This window comes from Egretta garzetta, unplaced genomic scaffold, assembly GCF_000687185.1.
Source record: "Egretta garzetta isolate BGI_Z169 unplaced genomic scaffold, ASM68718v1 scaffold42, whole genome shotgun sequence".
NCBI classification, from domain to species: Eukaryota; Metazoa; Chordata; class Aves; order Pelecaniformes; family Ardeidae; genus Egretta; species Egretta garzetta.
Window position 1 is genome coordinate 991142 of NW_009258782.1, and position 9153 is coordinate 1000294.

Sequence of the window (9153 nt, forward strand, 5' to 3'; positions counted from 1 at the left end):
AAAGATGCTCAACTTTTAACAAGGCACCTTTTAGAGACGTCACGTGAGGCGGGCGTGCCCAGGAGGTGGGAGCTGTACATTGTCTGTATATCAGCACTTATATACATAGAAATAACGTATTTGTGAGATACAAAACAAGGAAAAAAAAGACAAAAAAAAAAAAAAAACCCAAAAAAAAAACCCACCACAAAAACTCTCTCTTCATAATGCACATATTTTTATAGAGAAACGATGCTGGTTTTGCATTACGTCTGCCGCCGCAGCTGGGTGCTGTTCCCTTGGGTTTTTCGTGGGACTAATCACTACGGCCATGCCTCTTCCAAACGCTTCTCCTCTTTTCCTCGCTTCCATTGTTTCTCCCTCCCCGCCCCCTCCCACCAGCTGCTTTTCCCAGCCGATGCTGCGGGCACCTTTCTGGGTTTGCTTTTGTACTTCAGCGGTTGTCCTAACTACAAAGAGAAAAAAACCAAATCACTACTGAACGGTAGCCAGTGCAATAACAAGTCCTTCACTCCTCCTGTCTGAGCAACTGTCCCGTCGCTTTTTTTTTTTTTTCCCCTTTCTTTTTCCTTTTTTTAACTGAAATTCAGGTTAAGTGTCGCAATAATCGGAACGAACGTGCACAGACACGGTTTCTTGTGTTACAAAGAAAAAAAAAAAAAAGACAAAAAAAGGAAAAAGTTAAATTTACAGAGAGATAAAAAGAAACCAAACCAAATAAATAGTAAATTATTTAAGAAATGTATTTTGTTGACTGCAGTTCCAAGTGAGTTATTGCTACCGGGTGTGAGGGTGTGAAGAGCTGTCGTAGGGGATGTGCTTTGCGCGCGTCGAAGCGACCGATTTGTCCTCCCCGTCGCGGAACGCCCCCGCAACCTCGGGGGCAGCCGTGCCCGTCCCCTTCGCACTCCTTCTGCCGGCCTTCCCTCCGCACCCCCTGCACCCGCACGCGGACGCGTTCACCCCCCCCAAGGCCCTTCCGTCGCCAGCGCCGACTGAGAAGCCTCTAGAGGAACCCAGGTCTCCATTTAACACCACTTTTTTTTTTTTTTTTTTTTTTGGCAGTTTTGGGGTTGATTTTTTGATTTTTTTTTTTATTTATTTTTTTTTCTTTTTTAGCCTCCAGTCCCCGCCCCCTCCCCACCCCTCATCCAGGCCCTCTCACCGCGGGACAGCTTCGCCAGGGAAAGCTGATGCTAAATCAGAGCAGCCACGAATCCGTCGCGAGGACGCGCCGTCAGCCCGCGCGCCGGGCAGCGGCAGCAAAAAGACATACAGGGGAAAAAAACCGAAATATGAACCCAATCGTTTTTGTTTGGTTCGTTCCATGCCGCCTCATATTTATGCATTCACATATATCTTCTGTTATTTATGCATTCATTACTCAAAAGGAAATGTATCTTGTTTCACATGTATTAAACTGTATAAACTGGAAGCGTGGCCTGACTTTGTGCCGCGGGGCTCCAGCGCTTCGTGTCCAGCCACCGGGTCCCGCTGCCCGCAGGTCTCCATCCCGCTCCTGGAGCTTGGCGTCCCCTAAAAAATCTCGTTCCTAGATGTGGCCGAGCCGTCCCACTCCCCGCTGGCGTTTGGAGCCGGTCCCACCTCCCGCTCGGCGCCAACGGTGCCGCTCGGCGAATCCCTCACCTCACGCAAGAGCCTCCATATGTCGAGCGGCTTCGTGCCGGCTGCCTCCGAGCACCTGCGCCGCTGTAATTAAGGCTCATTTAGGATTACTGTAAATAATTATTCCGTCTCAGTGGGATAGCAAGGAATTCCAGAAGAGCACCATAAAAGTAATTATTAATAGCACTTTGGGGACGATGGCAGGCTCCTTCTGTGCGGTTTGAGCAGCAGATGGGAAAGGAGGGAGGCAAAGTCCCCGGCGCTGGGCTGGGTCCTGCCGGGGGGGGTGGGGGGGGGGGGTGTGGGACACCCCAGCAGCAGCTCGGGATGTCACTGCTGTAATTCTTTAGCTTTGCCGGGAAAGGCAGCGTCCCCCAAATCCCCTTGGTGCCCCAGAGCTGGAGGAAAAGCCTCTCGCCATGGGGTGGCTGATGATGATGATCACTCCCTGCACGGTGATGGAGCGGTGGCTCAGGGAACGAGTTGGAAGGGCTCAAGGCCCTGAGAGCAGGTCGGGGATGAGTTTGGAGATTTTGTCGTCTTTCCTGGTCCTGGCTCTGCCCAGCTCCCACCCGGACCCCCAAGCCCGGCTGTGTGAGGTGATGGCTGAATATTTATTTATATATGCTTAGTTATTATATATAAATATCATATCTATTATAAATTTATTATTATATATATATTTATTTTTATACACTAACAGAAATGTAAAGGGAGGAAAAGAAGATGTGCTCCCTCTGCCTGTCACCCAGCCAGGAGCAGGATCAGGATCAGGGACAGGCAGCTGGAAACACGGGAGAAACCCGTGGAGATTCCCCCAAAACAGGCAGCAAGCACTGTGGGGGGGGAGGTTTCCATGTCATGAACCATCCCTTTTGCAAAGAGGTGATTTGTTAAAAACCACCACGTTTCATGGAACTGGAGCTTTGAGCAAACGGCCCCTAGGGCTGGGATTTATTACAGCGTTGGGAATGAACCCCAGTGAAGCTCCAGCAAGGGGAGCCCTGGCCCGGCACAGCCCCGGGACGCCGCAGGCCATCGTAGGGAGGTCGGGCAGCTCTTCCAGGGGAGCTGCCCCGCTGCAGGGGGGAGCAGGGGTGGGACAGTCTCCTAGTTCTAAAATTTCAATTATAAAAATCTTTTTTTTTTTTTTTTTTAAAGGAACACATTTAGAGGCTGTTTTCCCTCCCCAAAGCATCTTTCCAAATTTGGGGGGGGCTGAAGCTCTGCAGAGGGGTGTGAGCTACAGCCCCCCTCCCTCTTCAGCAGCTGGATGGGCCGTGGGAACCACAGGGCTGCCCCACAGGGCAGGAGCAGAGGTGGCTCCAAACTGCGTCTTGCTGCCACTTGTCACCTTCCCGACCAGGGGGTGCTGCCCAAGGAAAGAAAAATCCAATTGGATGCAGGAACTGCTGCTGTTAGAAGCTTTTTTTGGCACACTTGTGCTTTATGAGGCTAAAAAGAAGCCTAAATCAGACCATTTAATTTCGAGCAGGAGTGTGAAGGTGGGGGGCCGGGGGGGCTTTCCCTGCCCCCACTTAGAGCTTGTGGTGGAGTGCTGGGGCTGGGCTGCTCTGGGAATCGTCCCTTTCCCGGGACTCTTCCCCCTGCCCCAGCCAGGCACAGAGGCTCCCACGGGCAAAAACCCCGGAGTGAAATGTGTCAGCCCCAGGAAGAGGTTGGCCCAGGCTGGAAGTTTGCTGGTGCATGGAGAGGATACACCGGGGGGGGCGGGGGGGGTCTTCAGTGCCCCAGGCCACACCACGACAGCTCTGCACTCAGGTACGGAACGCCTCAGCTCAGGGGCAGAGCCAAATCACCTTTTCTGAGCAGGAGGGAAGGACAAGGCACTGAGAGAGCAATTAGTGAAGCCAAGGCATCTTCCACAGCGTGCTGGATGCAAACCCCTGCTCTGTAGAGCGAAGGGGCTGGGGCTGGGGCTGGCCCTGCCCCTCCGGGGCTGGGCTGCGAGCCTTTGCCGTGCCTCAGGCCACCGGGAACTCGCTCACGTGCAGCAGACCTGATGGTCCTGGCCAAGAGCATCCCAATGTGGCTTCAGGCCCCTCCTCTCCCTCCCTGCAGGTACTGGTCCCAAGGCCAAGGTGTTCACCACGGCGCGGTGACGCCTCCCGGTACGATGGATGCTGCCATCCCGGCCCAGCCAAGCCCTCTGCTCCCTCCTTCCCCTCTGTCTGCATCCCCCGTGGGGCAGGGATGCCCACGTCGCCTTGGAGGCTGCTGTGAGGCTTTGTGTGGTGGCTGCAGGGCGGGGGGGGGGGGGGGGGCTCGCCTGGCCCCTCTGACAAAGCCACGCGTTCCCAAACCCCGTGAAGCTCAGCAAGACCCATAACGACTCCTTTCGTGAGCCCGCAGGAACATCCTGGTGGCGTGCAGAGAGTCAAGCTCCGACCGCATTTTTGAAGACCAGACAGCGACCAGGATTGCTTCCTGATGTCTCTTTTGGGGACAGTCACCTGTACAAACTCCCCGAGCTCCCAGAGCTGGGTCCTCAGCCTAAACCTGGCCCAAACTGCACAGGGAAACAGTTTAACATCACCCAGTGTTAATTGTCCTGCTGATTGAATCTCTGCAGCATTAAAGCAATTTCCACCAGGCTGCGTTGCTTAAGATCGGAAGTGAAAAGCACCGGGGAAATGCAAGGCATTATTATTTAATTGGATCGATTTCTATTTTGCATTTTTAATGGCAATTCAGGCGTGTCCATTTGTCAGCCAGACTCTGCCCCACCGCTCTGCGTTTCAGCAAAACCACAGCCCGCAGGGACGGCAGCGCTGCGTCGGGCTGGGCTCGCCCGGAGCCTTGGAGGAGCGGGGATCAAATGAGGATTAAAAACCACCGTGTTGAGGAAGGGGAGAGGAAGCCATCACGTGGGATGTGAAGAGCTTGAGGTGGTCTCTGTTTCAGGGTTAAATCTCAGATGGCATCAAGCTGAAATTCTCTTTGTCAGGCTGGGGAGGAAAAAAAAGCATTTAAAAAAAAAAAAGCAGCCCCACCTCGAACCCAAATCTGAAGCCCTCCCCAGTGCAATTAGACACAACCTTTAATCTGCCAGTGTTGCGAGATCATACAGGTTGCATGATCACGAATAAGCTTTTGCTATTTGCACAAGGACAAATAATTAAATTGACTTTACCCATTAAACCTTCCCTATTAAGCGTTCTACACGTGGCTGTGTTTTAATGGCTGGGTCCATCTCGTCTTCCATGCAAGGGGGCTTAATTAGAAATTTTTGTGCATCCTGCCAGAGCCTCAGCACCAGCAGCACAGCCTGAGGGGCAGAAGTCTCCATGGCTGTTGGTGTTTTTTTAACACAAGCTTGGTGCTCGATCCTCCTGCAGCAAAGTGGTGTTAGTGTAGGCAGCCCTGCTTCTCCCACGGCGGGTTTGAGCCCTTTCGGGGGGGGGCCGGCCCCAGCACGAGCTCCCTGCAGAGGCAGGGAGGGTGCAGGGGAGCTGCTCCGGGCTGAGGGACGTGCAGCGGTGCCGCCGTACTCCCTGGTTCGATGCCGACGCCTGCAGCGATGTCGCCAGGAGGGTTTCACACCCAGGATGTGGCTGTGACCAGGCTGGGCTGCTCCTCGTGCCGGGACCCTGCACTGATGTTCGCTCATGTGTAGGTCAGGGTTGGGTTGGGTTTTTTTTCCCAGCGGTGGCCATTGAACTATTCAGTGGAAAAAAAAAAAAAATCTGTTCATGGGGAAAGAGGGAAAATGCCAGCAACCCTCATTACATCACACCACGAGAAAAAAAAGAGATTAATCATTTGGATATTTGCTTGAAATCCCCTGGAGCAGCTTAGATCTGATTCTGCTTTGCCCCACTCAGAGGCACAAGCTGCACAAGGCCTGTGGTGACGTCTCCAGGGTTTGCCGTAGATGTGCGAGCAGAGAGCGGCTCTCCCACCCGAGTCATCCCCCAAAAACACAGCCACCGCCGGGGCGGGCGGCCGACAACCTCGCGTCCGGCAGAGCAAGGAGCTCGCTTCTCCCCCCCTCTCCCCCCCCGAGCCTGGTTATTGCTCGTATTCCTTATGCCCCCATCGAATCCAGTGGCCCCACTGGGAACCAGCTTCTCCGGTCTGCCTTGCCCTCTCCCCCTTCCTGCCTGCACGTTAATTTAGTCTGACTGGCTCAGACCGAGGCACTAATTAATTTTCCTCATTAACAAAAGAAAAAAAAGAAAAAAAACCTCACAAATGGTAACAAGTTCCAATACAAATTAATTCTTCATAGAAGATCGGGCATTTCACAGCTCACTGGCAGCGAGACCTCCCGTACCCAGCAGTGCTCCGCCTGGCACAGGGCCGGCAGCCAGACGGGCAGGGGGGTGTCAGAGCCAGCCCCCAACCTGCTAAATTACCCAGCGTAACGAGGGGGAGCCGAACACTGAATACCGAAATGTCTGCTTTGGCTTTTTGCCCCGCTTTTCTGCTCTGCGGGGGGGATATTGGTAAAACATGCTTGGGCTGCGGATGGAGCGAGTCCCCGCAAGCTCACACCTGGCCTGGGTGACAAAGCACAGTGTGTGTGTGTGTCCCATCCCGGCAAAGCCCCCTCCCCGCTGTGCCCAGGGTGACAGGGACCCTCCTGGTGCAGCCATGACCCCTTGGGCCTTGTTTCCCAGCTGGCTCGCGGCGTTCAGATGCGTAACCCCAAAGTTATCCCACCTGTTACCTTTTTGTAAGCCCAATTACCTTCCCACCAAAATAAATCTCCAGGTAAACATATTCAGCAAGAATTACAGCAAGAATCTCCTCCTCCAGCACGGGGTTTGATGTTATGGAATATCCCCCTTCGTGCCGCCGATCCAAGCAGCAGGTGGGATGAGCGCTGAGAAGAGAAGGAAAAGGCTGTTAAGGCAGAGGGCAGGGAAGCTCTCTGCAGCTTCCCCGCGGAGATGAAACACAGGCAGGGCGATGAGTCAGGCTGGCAACGTTGTGCAAACAGTCTAAAAATAAAAGCAGTTTATTGCAGATTAATGACACCATAAAATGTATTTCACTGGCCATTTAGCAGGTGTTGATCGTAAATATTTGGGATTAAAAATAAACTCTTCTGCGTGCCACTTTATTGTCATTTCTGTCTCACCCACCTTCCCCGAGCGCCTGTTGGAAGCAATGAATCAGCCCCAGGGCTGGTTTAATCATACTTGAAAATGTAACGGTGACAAAGTACCTGCTTTCGGGGTCTCTCCCTGCAGCACAGGGCTTTTTTAAGCGCGCTCTCTCCCAAGCAGGAGCGAGCAGCAGCGCCCGGACCTGCCACTCACATCGAGGGCTCTGCCGTCGCTATCGCAATCACGCCCAAGGAGCCCAGCGGCGATGAGCAGCAGGCACGGTATGAGATACACCGCTGGCTGTACCACCCTACAGCCAGTGCCCGACAGCTTTTTCTAGGAAAAGAAGAGCCCCCACCTGCTCCCCCACTCCCGAGGGTTAGCTCAGCCCTCGCCCACGCGAGCGCGGAGTCAATCCCTGTGGAAACGGACGGCGACGGCACACAAACGCCTCGACAGCACCACCACGCTCCCGCCCCCCCAGGAGCCCATCGCCCCGGGAGTCAGGTCAAGGTACGTGGGCTTGATTTCGAAGCTCTTCGAGCCAGAGCTCCAAGCAATTTGGCTTTTTCCCACCCCTGGCTCTTTCTGGGAAGGAAGAAAACATTAAATTCTCTTAGCTGTTTAACACGCCTTGCGCACGGCGGTCAGGTGGGCTCGCTAGACCAGGAGTCGTCCTTCCGGAGCCGGGACCCGACGGGGGCACAGCGTCTGCAAAAGAGATGGCAAGTCAGCGAGTGGCAGGCGAGTGCCCTTCCTCCCCGCCGAGGATGACTGCGGCCCCAAACGCCCCAGGGAGGCTTCCCTTCAACATATCACAGGATCAGGGCAAGTCCAAGAGAAGAGGTGAACGTTTTACACGGCCAAAAGAAATAGCGACATCATTAAATAACACCCATGGAGTCGCCGCGATCCACAAGTTTTCATTCTGCTTGGAAATCAAACTCTCGGATGGATCATTAAGTTTTCCAGCAGGATAAAAACACTTCCTTTCTTGGGACTGCATTCTACTCGCAAAGATTAAAAATGCAGCTAATTAGAAGGCGACTGGCACGCAAGGGAGGCAGGAAAAAAGATCTTGTTGCGACTGGGAGGGGACAGAGTCCTTCCACCAGCAGGCACAGGGGACTCACAGCTGCTGAATGACCCCGCTGCTTCCCTCTGTCCTGGGGAAGGTCTCCCAGCGCTGATATTAACTCCTCCAGCAGCTGTGTATCACTTGCCAGGCAAGAAAAACCAAAAAATTCCTTAAATTGGCGCTCTCAGTTAGCTCTGAGGTAGCTGGTAGCCAAGCAAAGTGTTAATTAAATGGTCTTGCACCCGACAGCTGCTTGAGAACTGTTTTACTTTGCCCCCTGATAATTTTCAGTTCAAATGAATTATTTTCTCTGAAGCATTTCTGAGGGGCAGGGGGAAAATTTCAGCTACTCCCTCCCATCTCTCCTGCTTGTCTCCCATTCTTCTCTTGGCCAAATTTGTTTTCCTGAATTCTAAAAAAAAAAAACAAAACAAAAAACCAACCTGAAAAATTGCATTAAAGTAGCTATTAACAGAGAATACGTCGGTTGGAACATGGAAGGTATTTTTCAGCATGAAGCGTAAAGTTAACTTTCAGCCCAACATAAAGCACCTTTCCCAAAAAGAGGGGGTACCTTGGGGTGTCCCTGTGCCTTAAGGGAAGGCACCTGCAGCGAACAGTCCACTGCGTGGCACTGCACAGAGCCACAGCGGCAAAGCCATCGCCACCTGGTCTGCCAGAAGGGAGATAAAATGGAGCTGGTGGATGGGGCTGAGGATGGAGGCGTTGTCCCAGCCATGCTACTCTGCATCTCCGCTCAGCCCGCGCGTGAAAGGTCTCCGTCTCGTTGCAACCGCAGCACAGGAAACCCAAGCAGGTGCCGAGCTGGGGCTTCCTTCATTCCTCCCATCCTTCCCCAGAGGGTCTGGTGGCAATCAAACGCCCCCCTGGGTCACTCTCAATGATGGGAGCATCATCTGGGATGCAGAAAGGAGGTGAAGGGATGAACCGCAGCAGATCTTCTCCAGAGAGCCACAAAGCTGGGGAGGGGTCTGGAGCACAAGGCTTATGAGGAGCAGCTGAGGGAACTGGGGGTGTTTATTCTGGAGAAGAGGAGGCTGAGGGGAGACCTTATCGCCCCCTACAACTGCCTGACAGGAGGGGGTAGCGAGGTGGGGGGCGGCCTCTTCTCCCTGGTAACGGGCGATAGGATGAGGGGGAATGGCCTCAAGTTGTGCCAGGGCAGGTTTAGGTTGGACATCAGGAAAAATTTCTTCCCCGCAAGGGCTGTCAGGCTGTGGAATGGGCTGCCCAGGGAGGTGGTCGAGTAAAAAAGAGCCTCCATGGCGCCGATGGGCACGTGGGCAGCGAAGCTTCCTAGGGTGAGCGGTGGCACGAGCGCGGCCCCGCCGGGCCAGCACCGTCGCATCGTGG